This window comes from Schistocerca serialis, chromosome 9 (genome assembly GCF_023864345.2).
Source record: "Schistocerca serialis cubense isolate TAMUIC-IGC-003099 chromosome 9, iqSchSeri2.2, whole genome shotgun sequence".
NCBI lineage: Eukaryota > Metazoa > Arthropoda > Insecta > Orthoptera > Acrididae > Schistocerca > Schistocerca serialis.
In genome coordinates this window covers 191,482,262-191,497,308 of record NC_064646.1, presented here as the reverse complement: position 1 = coordinate 191,497,308, position 15,047 = coordinate 191,482,262, and positions in this window count along the sequence as shown.

Genomic DNA, 15,047 nt, shown 5'->3' with positions numbered 1-15,047 from the left:
TGGAAATTACCGACCTATCATTTTAATATGTCGCGGCTGTAAAACAGTAACACGAATTCTTTACAGACAAATGGAAAAACTATTGTAAGCTGACCTTGGGGAAGATCAGTTAGGATTCTGTATAAATGTAGTAACACGTAAGGTAATACTGACCCTACGACTTATCTTAGAAGATAGGTTGAGAGAAGGCAAACCTACGTTTCTAGCATTTGTAGACATAGAAAAAGCTTTAGAAAATGTCGATTGGATTACTGTCTTTCAAATTTTGAAGGTTGCAGCGGTCACATACAGGGAGCGAATGCCATTTAACAATTTGTACAGAGGTCAGATGGCAGTTATAAGAGTCGAGGGGCATGAAAGGGAAGTAGTGGTTCAGAAGGCAGTAAGACAGGGTTGTAGCCCCTCCTCGATGTTATTCACTCTGTATATTGAGCAAGCAGTAAAGGAAACAAAAGAAAAATTTAGAGTGGTAATTAAAGTCTATGGAGAAGAAATAAAAACTTTGTGTTTTGCCGATGACAATGTAATTATCTCAGAGACTTATGCGACTGAGGTATCAAAGGACATGAAAGAACAATAGAACGGAATGGACAGTGTCTTGAAAGAAGGATGTAAGATGAACATCAACAAAAGCAAAACGAGGTTAATGGAATGTACTCGAATTAAAGAAGGTGACGCTCAGGAAATTAGATTCGGAAATAAGACACTTAAAGTAGTAGATGAGTTTTGCTATTTGGAGAGCAATATAACATGATGGTCGAAGTGGAGAGGATGTAAAATGTAGACTGGCAATGGCAAAGAAAGCGTTTCTGATGAAGGGATATTTGTAAACATCGAGTATGTTCTGAGGCATCAAGGTACAACCAATTTAGTACTGGAGCACAGCGTGGAGGGAAAAATCGTAGAGGGAGACCAAGAGATGAATACAGTAAGTAGATTCAGAAGAATGTAAGTTTCGCTATTTACTTGGAGATGAAGAAGCTTGCACAGGATAGAGTAACATGGAGACTGCATCAAATCATTCTCTGGACTGAAGACCACAACAACAACATGAAGAGGTACCGGACCTCGTCAAACCATTCGAAAGTCTGATGCCTTGACTAAAGTGAAAAAAGTGCAATGTTGTAGGGGAATTATTTTTACGCAGTTCCTGAGGCTATGAGTAGTAACTTATATTCCGGTAAGGTATCTATCAGATCTTTATCATAACCATTTCACGATAAAGCATGATTTGAAAAGTATTGTGTGATAGTGGACGTGGCCTCACTTTAAAGCAACTGCTTATTTTTCTGTACTGGACGCTGTGATGAAACAAAACCCACACACAAAATTTTTTCAGGGTGAAGACATATTGTTCTCGTAATGTAGAAGTAATGTAGGTGGTAGTTGTTCCCTGTTTCACCAAACTCCTCTCTAGAAAGAGGAAAATTATGCAGCTTAAAATTTCCTGTATTTCCGGGGAATTAAACATGTTAAAGTGTCTTCAGATAATACATTTAAATATAGGTTAAATCTAATTTAAATACAGAAACAAACATGCATTGCCTTCACGGATCGGCTTTTTGATGGTAACATGTTCTCTACCGTAGTGGGATATCATTAGGATCTATGAAAACAAGCACATGGATTAATAAGTAAGCCAATAGAATCCCGAAATATTCAACAACTATTTACATTTCTTTTTTTTTTTTAAACTATCGTATTATTTAAGGTGGCAAGATTAGGGGCATCAGACCCGCTGTTACACCTAATCAAGCGTTCTACGTATTTTACATTGCATATATCACAATAAACATGTTATAAAATAAAAATTACAATGGAACGGATGTGAAAAACATACATACGGTTTATATTTGTACATGGTAAATAGAACAATAATTAGATATTACGATAAGATAGGTTTTCAATTATGAATAGTAGCAGCAATGAGTATGGAGGAAGGAATGGAGGAGAAGGGGAAAGATGAATGTGATGACACACAGTCAAAGAATAAAAGAGAACAGAAGGTGACTTAAACCATAGAGAAAGGAAAAGAGAAAGAAGCGTAAATGGGAGTATATAGGAGGATTCGGTTTGCTTTTTGACGGTTGGTGGGGGAGGGGGGGAGGGGGAGGGAAGGGTAGTTGGGCATATATGTTAATTTTTAGGAAGTGCTGTGAGGATGATAGGAGTAGTTTCTTCTACTTTTTTTAAAACGCAACACGACAAAGAACTGCGCAAAGAGCGCAGGGAACGTGATTCAGAGGTGGACAGCAGCCACGGGGCAGGAGTTTGACAGTGTTTTTGTTTCATGAATCGGTACAGCTAGGATACTGGATAGGTGAGATTTTCTGCTTATATTATGACTGCGTGAAATATGTTTAACCTTTGGGGCGAGGTACTGAGGTGTCTGCACATTGAGGAGCCGGTGAAGTAGACATAGCGTGCCGCAGTCTGGCAGCAACTGCCCCAACTGGACGTATGAGGCGCTGACGTGTCATATCGACGAATGTTGCGAATGTAACGCACTCACTCATTCATGGATAGCTCTAACCATCTTGTGTTTTCACTACTTGTAACATGCTGAATTACATCACAATAGCGGAGGTTCGATATAACAAGTGATTGCACGAGTCTGCGTATCACATCCTATTTAAATATGTATCGATAATTTTTAAGGGCACAGAAGCATGGAAGAATTTCTGAGAACGTACGTCTGGAACACAGCATTGCATGGTAATGAAACATGGACTGTAGGAAAACCGGAGTAAAAGAGAATCGATGCTTTTGAGATGTGGTGCTACGGACGAATGTTGAAAATTAGGTGGACTGATAAAGTAAGGAATGAGAAGGTTCTGCGCAGAATATGAGAGAGAAGGATTGTATGGAAAACAGTGACAAGAATAAGGAACAAGATGATAGGACATACGTTAAGACATCAGGGAATAATTTACACGGTACTAGAGGGAGCTGTAGAGGGTAGAAACTGTAGAGGAAGACAGAGATTGGAATACATGCAGCAAGGTTATAAGTGCTGCTCTGAGGTAAAGAGATTGGCACAGAAGATGAATTTGTGGCAGGCTGCATCAAACCAGTTAGACGATTGATGACTCAAGAAAAAAAAATTACACCCTAGGTCTTCACTGCTTTCTACTACGGTAATGGGATTCCGTCAATTTAACTGGAAGGAAGTTGGTCACGGAGTTATGAACTTATCAATTCCCGATGGGATATTAAGATTACTTCCGATTCTTTTCTTTTTTTTTTTTTTTTGCATTTAGTTTAAGATCCAGATCTTTCGGCAATATTGTCACTGAAAACAGATCATCATGCGCCGCCGGCGCGTGAGAAGGCACCTTCCGTAGGAAGGATGAAGACGACTAAGGCACTCCTCAGGGGGTTGCCTTGGTGCTGTGACGAGGCAGCGGTCCGGGAAGGGCTGCTGCGAGCCGGGTTTGGTAATGCAGCCGCAAGGTTGCACAACCGGACCAACAGGAAGAGGGCGCCGCTCTATGCCGTGACCGTGCAAACGGTCGACGGCGGGAGCGACATCTTCGACTTGCGGAAGTTGCTGGGCTTCCCGGTTACGATGGAGGCTCTCCCGACCGCCATGGATCCTCAGCCCCAGTGCTTCAGGTGCCAGGGCGAGGGCCATGTTGCGAAGTACTGCCGCAACGCGGCGCGGTGCGTCAAGCGCTCAGGTGAGCACGACAGCCGCGCCTGCGACCGCGGCAGCAACGCTCTGCCGACTTGTGTCCGGTGTGGCGGCCCGCACGTCGCCAGCTGGCGCGGTTGCGCGGCTTTCTCTAGCCGCAGCCGTGCCGGGGGCGGCGAAGCGGCCGCGGCCGCACCGACGCAGCAGCAGAAGAGAAGACGACGTCGGAAACGGCGTAGGGCGGAGAACAGCCCGGTGCAGCTGAGGGACGGCGCAGCAGCAGATCCACCTGCCAGGGGCGGGGACGGCCGCTCGGAAACGGGCCGCCAGGACGCAGCTCGCCCTCCCGCGAAGAGATGTGACCTCGAGCTCGGCATCGCCGTGAAGGAGGCCACAGCAGCCCTCAAAGCCGTAATGGCGGTGGAGAGGGCTGCCTTCGCAGCCGCCGTGGCTGCAGAGAAGGAAGAGGCCTTGAGGCAACTGCGTGCAGTCTTCGCCCAAGGCCTCAGTGCAGTCGTACCTGCGAACACTCCTGCGACCTCGCAGAAGGACGTTCGCGCGCCTGTCCCAGCGGTTGCCCCAGCAGCACCGCAGGTGAAAGGTGCAAAGAAGAAAACCGCCAGGGCAGTCTTCATCGCGCAAGCGTCGCCGCGCTGCCGCGCCGAACTTTTGTGTTACAGGGAGTAAGCCACTGCGGCCGGCCCAGGAGACAACGAGGGAGACCAGCCGCGGCACCGGACTGACCCAGCGAACGACCACGCAGTACATAGGTAACGTTGCACGATACCTCACGCTAACCCCCCTCACCTTGCATGCTCTGTCGCAGCTAGCAAACCGCTACTGCTCTTACTTCCCGTCCTACTGTCGCAGAGGTTTTTTTCCCTTGGCGCTGGCCTTGGCACTTTTTTTTTCTCTGCTCTTACAACCGCTACCCTTCGATCGCTTTCGACCACTACTATCTCCTGATGGACCATGTTAATGAGTAGCCTTACCCAGACGCATGGATAACATCACAGCCTGCATCCTGTGACGCCTTGATTCAAAACTAACATGCATACGGAGGTGACAGTAGAACTTTTGTGTTGGTCACCACGTTGGTGCGGGCGTGGAGGGGCCCCATCCTTTATTTAAATCATCTGGTCAGTCGCAGTATTTATACCTTCAAGTCTGGCTCATAAGTAGAACTGGATGTCGGTGGCATAGAAGTGATGTTCACAGTAAGACAGAATTGATGAAACATCGTTGACACACAAGGGAAACAAAAGTATGCTTGCAGCAAAGTATTGTCTGTCATTCCCACAGACAACACTCTGCTCCATGTTTTTCAAGCAGCTTTCAAACCTATTCAGGGCACTATTAGAGAAATTTGGCTATCGCATTTTTCCGAGCAGTACGTCGAAGCTGACAGTATCATAAGCTTTGCTGAGTAGTATACTAGAGTCAATATTATAGCCTCACGATTGGCCGCGGCATATTCCAGGCCATCACTTATCTTGGTTAGTGGAGTGTTTGTGCTGCGGCAACTTGATATTAATCTAGAAAAACGAAGGAAATTTTCTATACATTTTGTAAAGTGTGCAAGGGGGCTTAATTAAATAAAATGCAAATATTTTTAGTTGCTGTATGTCCGATTACGAGGTCTCGTAAACGGTTGGCCCTGACTAGTATTATTACGCAATCTGACTGCATAGAACAACAACAAAGAATGAAATGAAAACTTCCGTTAATACAATTAATTAATTAAGTCCCCAGCAACTATAAAACCTACGAAGCCAACAAGCACAAGTGTAGCTGTTCTGTGTGTGGAAGTGTGATTCAACGTACACATCTGGCACGGTTCTTCTTCAATAAGACAAGAAATTTTAAATATCATTTATACTGAAGTAATTAAAAAATAGAAATACTATAATTGCGTAAGGAAAGCAGAATTACACACTAATATAAGAACACAAGCCAGATGCTTTGTTGACTGAACCTGTAATGCTGTATTATTTAAGACATTGAGATAATAAAAAGAAAAGGAAAAATTTTTTTCTTTTACCTTCATATATTGATGAAAATCACTCTAATCATTACAATATATCTCCACACCGACTCTCTACTACCACATCTCAACAAGAACTCTCCACCACGACCTCTCGACAAGCACTCTTCACTACCACATCTCAGCAAGCACTGACCACTACGAGTTCTCCCCAAGCACTGCCAGTGGAGGCGGCTGAATAATACTCTTTGGCGCAATCTCTGGCGCTGTGGCTCAGTGTAGCCACCTTTAAAGTGTATCCATCAAAATATTAAACCCGTCCTTAAAAAACACTATTTATGAAAGTTCAGCTGTAAGCCTGAATTTAACACATAATTCTTCGGAGGACAGTCATTGCTTCCCTCCCCGAAGACAGGAAGAGCGCAACGAAATTCCAGCCGTGACATACGCTACTCGATCCTATGCATAATACATTCGCAATGTGTATAAAAAAAGCGGCACCGCCCCGTCCTCTCTCTACTCTCATAACAAGGCAGGAGGAAGAGGCACTTCTTCTCCTGCTAAGAGCCACCGCTCGCGTACACCGAGTACCTTTTTTCGGCGGAGATCGTGACGCAGCTCGAGAGTACCTCTTATTTAAATTTTAATTATCCTCTTTCATCTTGCGAAATTCTTGTGCAGGCGTAGGCGGACGGGGAGGATGGTCGGCATTACTTTAGCTCCCGTTCATGATGCAAGGCGCAGCGTCGGCCGCGCCTTACTTAACATATAAAACCCAGATTACTTTCTTCCGGAGAGTGGGCCTAGTGAGGGGTGCTGACTGGGGAGAGGGAGTGCTGGAGGCATGGAGAACGGCAACACTGCCACTGGAGAGCAATCACCTCGGTAGAGTCTACGTCACTGGCGCGTGGGTCATCATACGACGTATGGCGCTGGCTACGTAATACTCCTGTAACAGTGCCATCCCACGAGTTCCATTCTTACTCAATTCGCCGATGGTACATCTCCATGGACATCTACATCCCCATATACAGGGTGGTCCATTGATAGTGACCGGGCCAAATATCTCACGAAATAAGCATCAAACGAAAAACTACAAAGAACGAAACTCGTCTAGCTTGAAGGGGGAAACCAGATGGCACTATGGTTGGCCCGCTAGATGGCGCTGCCATAGGTCAAACGGATATCAACTGCGTTTTTTAAAATAAGAACTCCCATTTTTATTACATATTCGTGTAGTACGTAAAGAAATATGAATCTTTTAGTTGTACCACTTTTTTCGCTTTGTGACAGATGGCGCTGTAATAGTCACAAACGTGTAATTACGTGGTGTCACGTAACGTTCCGCCAGTGCGGACGGTATTTGCTTCGTGGCATATCACCCGTGTTAAAATTGAGCGTTTATCAATTGCGGAAAAGGTCGATATCGTGTTGATGTATGGCTATTGTGATCAAAATGCCCAACGGGCGTGTGCTATGTATGTCGATCGGTATCCTGGACGACATCATCCAAGTGTCCGGACCGTTCGCCAGATAGTTACGTTATTTAAGGAAAAATGAAGTGTTCAGCCACATGTGAAACGTCAACCACGACCTGCAACAAATGATGATGCCCAAGTAGGTGTTTTAGTTGCTGTCGCGGCTAATCAGCACATCAGTAATAGACAAATTGCGTGACAATCGGGAATCTAAAAAACGTCGGTGTTGAGAATGCTACATCAACATCGATTGCACCCGTACCATATTTCTATGCACCAGGAATTGCATGGCGACGACTTTGAAATTCGTGTACAGTTCTCCCACTGGGCACAAGAGAAATTACGGGACGATGACAGATTCTTTGCACGCGTTGTATTTAGCGACGAAGCGTCATTCACCAACAACGGTAACGTAAACCGGCATAATTTGCGCTATTGGGCTACGGAAAATCCACGATGGCTGCGACAAGTGGGACATCAGTGACCTTGGCGGGTTAATGTATGGCGCCGCATTATGGGAGGAAGGATAATTGGCCCCCATTTTATCGATGGCAATGTAAATGGTGCAATGTACGCTGATTTCCTACGTAATGTTCTACCAATGTTACTACAAGATGTTTCACTGCATGACAGAACGGCGATGTACTTCCAACATGATGGATGTCCGACACATACCTCGCGTGCAGTTGAAGCGGTTTTGAGTAGCATATTTCATGACAGGTGGATTGGTCGTCGAAGCACCATACCATTGCCCGCACTTTCACCGGATCTGACGTCCCCGGATTTCCTTCTGAGGGGAAAGTTGAAGGATATTTGCTGTCGTGATCCACCGACAACGCCTGACATCATGCGTTAGCGCATTGTCAATGCATGTGCGAATATTACGGAAGGCGAACTACACGCTGTTGAGAGGAATGTCGTTACACGTATTGTCAAATGCATTGAGGTTGACGGACATCATTTTGAGCATTTATTGCATTAATGTGTTATTTACAGGTAATCACGCTGAAACAGCATACGTTCTCAGAAACGATAAGTTCACAAAGGTACATGTATCACATTAGAAAAACCGAAATAAAATGTTCAAACGTACCTACGTTCTGTATTTTAATTTTAAAAACCTACCTATTACCAACTGTTCGTCTAAAATTTTGAGCCATACGTTTGTGACTATTACAGCGCCATCTATCATAAGCGAAAAAAGTGGAACAACTAAAACATTCACATTTCTTTACGTACTATACGCATATGTAATAAAATATGGGGGTTCCTATTAAAAAAAAAACGCAGTTGATATCCGTTTGACCTATGGTAGCGATATCTAGCGGGCCTACCATAGCGCCATCTGGTTTCCACCTTCAAGCTACACAAGTTTCGTTCTTTGTATTTTTTTCGTTTGACGCTTATTTCGTGAGATATTTGGCCCGGTCACGATCAGTGGACCACCCTGTATACTCTGCATGTTACCTTACCGTGTGTGGCGGAGGAAATCACTAACATTTTGCCTTCCCTGTTCGCCACGGCGTTATAATTTAATTAGACCTGCTGAATCTCATATCAACCTGTTCTGTGTTACTAAGCATGACGTGTTAATAAATCCAGTGTTTCTGCGACAGCGATGCAGTCGGGGCGCCTAGTTGCTTTCACCGACCTGAATGAAATGCGTAGAGTTCTGTTGACCTTGACCAACCTGCAGTCTTTTAAAGATGTCCCCTGCTCAGACAGCAGCACGTAAATCATAAGACCGTCGTCTGGAAGCTGAAATGAACTCTTAGGGAGGAAATGACGTTTGTTAATTAAATCATCCGTTACTCTTTCTTAGGGATGTTGCTAGTGTTTATTTTATCAGAACACGAAAAACTCAAGCTACAAATATTATTCACTGTTTTGTAACAACTCACACTTTGTTAATACAAATTTTATCTAGTGACGCCAGTAATGTGTTACAAGTCACAGATTCTTAAAGAGTTCTACACTCATTATTCCTGTGTCAAATTAAAATTTTACTGACAGCATAACAGATCTGCACATCATGACCACTTCTTCCTATCTGATTAGCACTTCACTGAATTATTATAAAAATGAAACATATCTCGCCAGACAACCCATCCGACTATCACGACTGCCCCTACCGATCTGATTAGGCATTGCGGCTACTTCGCTTCGGAGTCCGCTCTAACTGGGGCTCCGAACACACTCGAATGTCTTCGTATGCATTTTCATTCAGCTTTAGTTTGTTTTAGTTTTTCATGTAATTCTGACTTTCGAAATAATTAAAGGACAGATTTCTATTTAGGAATACCCGTTCCAGAATATTGAGTAAGTATACATATCATAAAAGGTTTTGCATCACCTCGGTTTCAACAGTTGCAGAACCCGTAAAGAAAACTGGAATACAGATCCACATAAACATCATTTCTGCCCCTTTCATTGCTCATGAAAACCACACATTGTATGTTGTACCACAACTCAGCAAGACTTCGAGAGGTGGTGGTCCAGACTGCTGTACACACCGGTACCTCTAACACCCAGTAGCACGTCCTCTTGCATTGATGTATGCCTGTATTCGTCGTGGCATATTATCCAAAAGATCATCAAGGCACTGTTGATCCAGATTGTCCCACTCCTCAACGGCTATTCGACGAAGATCCATCAGAGTGGTTGGTCGGTCACGTCGTCGATAAACAGCCCTTTTCAGTCTATCCCAGGCATTTTCGATAGGTTTCATGTCTGGAGAACATGCTGGCCACTCTAGTCGAGCGTTGTCGTTCTCCTGAAGGAAGTCATTCACAAGATGTGTAAGATGGGTGCCCACGAAGACGAATGCCTCACCAATATACTACCGATATGGTTGCGATGTCGGTCGGAGGATGGCATTCACGTATCGTACAGCCTTTACGGCGCCTTCCATGACCACCAGCAGCGTACGTCGGCCCCACATGATGCCACTGCAAAACCGCAGGGAACCTCCACCTTACAGCACTCGCTGGACAGTGTAACTAAGGCTTTCAGTCAGTTCGGGTTGCCTCCAAAAATGTCTCCGACGACTGTCTGGTCGAAGGCATATGCGACACTCATCGATGAAGAGAACGTGATGCCAATCCTTAGCAGTCCATTCTGCCTGTTATTGGGCCCATGTGTACAGCGCTGTATGGTGTCGTGTTTGCAAAGATGGACCTCGCCATGGACGTCAGGAGTGAATTTGCACGTCATGCAGCCTACTGCGCACAGTTTGAGACGTAACACTACGTACTATGGCTGCACGAAAAGCATTATTTAACATTGTGGCGTTGCTGTCAGGGCTCCTCCGAGGCATAATCCGTGGGTAGCGGTCATCCACTGCAGTAGTAGCCCTTGGGCTGCCTGAGCGAGGCGTGTCATCGACTTCCCTTGTTGAGAGCCCTTCCTGGCATAAAGTAACAATGCGGACGGGATCGAACCGGAATATCGACCGTCTAGGCATAGTTGAACTACAGACAACACAAGCCATATACCTCCTACCTGGAACTGATCGGCTGTCGAATCCCCTCCGTCTAATAGGCGCTGCTCATGCGTGGTTGTTTAGATCTTTGGGTGGCTTTAGTGACACCTATGAAAAGTCAAAGGGACTGTGTCTGTGATATAATATCCACAGTCAACGTCTATCTTCAAGAGTTCTGGGAGCCGGGGTGACGAAAAAGTTTTTTCTTGTGTGTGTATAATTCACCGTTACTAAAATATAAATGAAAGAAAGTTTTCGTTTTGACGCGCAGGCTCCAAACGTATCAGGCAACTGGCGGTCTTGTCCACGAGAACGTTACCATATCCTTCTGGTATCTTACACTACTGATTACGTCATATGCAGAATGCTGCAACCTTTACTGCCCTGAGGATAGAATCTTAAAGCTACATATAATGGCTGCTGAAGCCATAAGTACCACGTTGTGAATGGTGCGTAGGAAGAACGATTGCTGATAAGCTTCCGCATGGACTTTGATATCTTTGATTTTCTCGCTGGAATCATTACGAGAGACTGAGGGAGTAGCATATCCCCAGTTTCGAAAGAACGCTTCCGGAATTTCAACAACAACCATCGCCGTTATACCTGACGTCTCTTATATAGTTACTCTCGCACTTACTAAATGATCCCGCGAGGAAACGTGCCGTTCTTCATTGGATCTTCTACTTAGGTCGCTCCGGACTTCTGTATTTTGCTGTATTTCATTTTTTATTTTATATTTTTATTTCGTGTCATCAGACTTCTGACTGGTTTGCTACCACCTGCCAGAAATTCCTCTTCAGTGCCACTCTTTAGCTCACAATAGCTCTTGCACCCTACGTCTTCAGTTATTTGTCAGATACATTTAATTCTGTGTCTTCCTATACAGATATTTTCCTCTGAAGGTTCCTCTAGTGCCATGAAAGTTCTTCCTTGATATCTTAACGCATGTCCTGTCATCCTGTCCCTTCTTCTTGCCAGAGTTTCAAATATGGTCTTTTCTTCTCCAATTCTCTTCCGTTGCGGTTTTCTCGTAGCCCATAACTCACTACCATACTGTACTTTTTGAACAAACGTACATTCTCAGATATTTCTTCCTAATATGATATTAGAAGACTTCTCTTGGCCAGGAATGCTCTTTTTGCTTGTGATATTCATTTTCTTATGTCCTCCTTGCTTCATATGTCATTGGATAGTTTGCTTAACAGTTAGTAGATTTCCTTAACTTCGTCTACTTCGTGATCACCAGTTTCGATGTTAAGCGTTGGCTAGTCTCCTTTCTGCTACTCCTTCTTACTTATTTACTCTCAATTCACATTCTGTACTTATCGCATCCATTCCATTCGGTGGATTACAAAATTCTTTTTCGCCTTCACTACGGATAGCAATGTCATTAGCGAATCTTACCGCTGATTTTCTTTTACCATTAATTTCACTCTCTCGTTTTTTAACCTAGGTTACTCCTAGTTATTTTACGGTTTTCACTAACAGTGTAATCGAACAGTAATCGCCTATTAACTCTCCTCCGCAGACCTTATGCGGTTTGTTAGTCATCAGGCGTGTAAGCTTCCTACCGATAGAAGCTTCATCTCCGAAAAGCCTCCTGGAGCTAACTATGTTATCAATTAGATTATTCATATAAACTCTAAATAGTAATTGCCTTATAACGTACTTTGCAGTACTGTATACATACCGTTTAATCTGCAACTTAGTGATGGGATAAATCTCCAGGCTAAAACCGATATCGGTATTTTTGCTGTGAATAACCTTTTTTGTATTTGTTTAGTCTTGATTATGATAGGTACAATTATTATCTACCGATTATCGTGTTTAAAAAGTTTTATCAGCTTGCAGTAGCAATTTTTTTAAAAAATAATACCTTTTTAGAAACGATTTTGGTAGGACATTTGGTTGGTTCTCAAAGCTGGGTATCGTCTTTGAATGATATTGTTTCTGATAAAAGGACTCAGCTTACAGATTAACAAATTGCAGAACAGACTGACAATACATACTGGCCAACGGAAAATTCATTGTTGAAATGTTAACTACTGTCACGTAATTGTTTCTGTTAAAGATTATATTTCCTGCTGTCTAAACTGTTCATTCTATTTTATAAAAATAGCATTTTTAGCTTTGTCAGAAAAAATTCACTTTCATTCAAATTCCCATTAAAGAGTGAAGACATATTTCCCTAAAAAACGGGTTTCCCATCCGAAATAATTAAAGAAAAATAACTCTACAAATTTTACACAAGAACTTATTATTCGTCTTTTACTTCTCTGGAATAGCAAAACGGAAAGGAAGTTGTGGCAAAAGAAATAAATTAAAAAATTGACAATTCAGTTTACAATAAAAGAAGAAAGTAGGTGATCTGTTGCTTGTTTGCCCGTAACAGACCTTTATCTGCTAGTAGCCCTTAGAAATAGACAACTTAACACAAAAAAATGGTTCTTAAAGTTGAGTTTTCACCCTTTAGCGCAGAATTTTTTGTAGTACTCAACCCATTACGTTTCGAGAAGAGTGGTGAACGGAGGACGGACTTATCTTTCTTGTACCTATTATGCTTCTATATATCTTACAACGGATATTGGAAAAGTTTGAGGGAGTTTATGAGTTTTTCAATCTTTGTTTGATGAGTAAGTTTATTGCTAAAAATAATAGCAATAAAAAAATAAAAAATCGGTTATTTCATGCACAATAGCTGGCTTGTGGTGTCCCCTACTGCTGTTTTTAATTATCTCAGACTGACTAAACGAACATGTGACAATAAGTCCTCTGTGGATTTTTTTCTGTCTCCCCCGTTAATTCAAGTAGTAAGGCTCAGACAGCAAACAATACTCAAGAATTTTCCGAGCGTGTATTTCGTGGTTGAATTGCACTTCGTTGGATATCTTGCAAAAGAATTTTCTATTGTCTGACTCTGTCATAGATAGATTTATGTGATCGTTCTACCTTAAACTGTTCTCTACACAGACTTGTGGATGCTGGAACACTGCATCTGATTTTAGAGACTGACTGCCGATTGCATAATGAAACCACCCCGAATCTTACCTATTTATGTTCATTACAATACATTGCACTTCTTTTAACATTTCTTTATGCTCACAGTCAGCCGCGATACTCCACCCCTAGCGCTGATAGTGTACAGTCTCAAGTAGATCGAAATACGTTAATAGCGTCAAGTAACTGTGCTGCCATCAAACATATTTAGCGGACTGAAACAATTTTCAGCCAGGTTATTTATACAAACTACCCTAAAAAGTTTTTGCAACATCAAAATATCGACGAATGTGTGTTGGCTTAGATTCAAGACACGTAGGAAATGAAAACCTTCCCTACGTATACATCTATACCCTGCAAACCACTGTCTACGTACATAGATTATCTGACGTACACGGTGAGCAGCAGTTTGCTGAATGGGTAGCTTGCTCTAAAGCTACAAAAATTTACGTTAATGCCGATGAATAGACACGCTCGAATACAGCATTAGTAATCTGCTGTTTGACACAGTTACATCGATTAAATCTCTAGGAGTGACGTCGAAAACCGACAGGAAATGGAGTGAGGACGCCACGTTGACAGTATAAGGCGGCAGCCTGTCTTCGTCACATTGGGTGAATTTTGGGGAAGTTCAGATCATCTATGAAGAAGACGCCGTATGGAATGCCAGCCCGAACCATTCTTGAGTAGAGTTCGTGTGTATCGGTACCCCAACAGGTCGGATGAAAGAAAAACATCGAAGCAGTTCAGAGGTGTTGTGCGAAATCTGTTGTCGATAGATTCGATTAGCACGCAAGCATTATGGAGGTGTTTCGTGATCTCAAATGGGAATTCCTGCAGGAAAGGTGTCGTTCTTTCCGAGGAGCACTATTGCGGAAATTTAGAGGCCCGGAATCTGAGGCCGATTGCAGATCGATTCTACTGCCACTAACGAACATTTCGCGTACGAATCGCGAAGGTAGGACTAACGGCTCGTATAGAGGCATTTGCCACAATGCGTTAGCTTGCGGAGCGTGTATGTAGATGTAATTGTAGAAATACTAGGGTACCTCCCATATTACCAGATATTGGGCTTCTTCACTCACGTATGGATCGCGGGAAGAATGATTGTTTTCACTTCTTTGTGCTCCCTACGGCAGCAGCAATACGTTCGGGGCTGTAAGATATTCCTAGAGTCCTCACTTAAAGTTAGTTATTGAAAGTTTATAATTTGCCTTCCACTTGATAGTCTGCTTCCACTCACACAGTTTATTGAGTGACTTAGTAACGCTCTCCAGTGGGGCAAACAAATCTGTAACCATTTGTTCTACTCTACGGTTTATACATTCAGCATGTAGGGGACTATTAGTCCTATGTGACATGGTCTCCACACGTTTGAGCAATATACGATTGTTTTATAGGCAATCTTAGGGTCACTGCATTTTACTAGTATCCTACCAACAAAATGAGGTCTGCAAACCTAGTTTAAACACG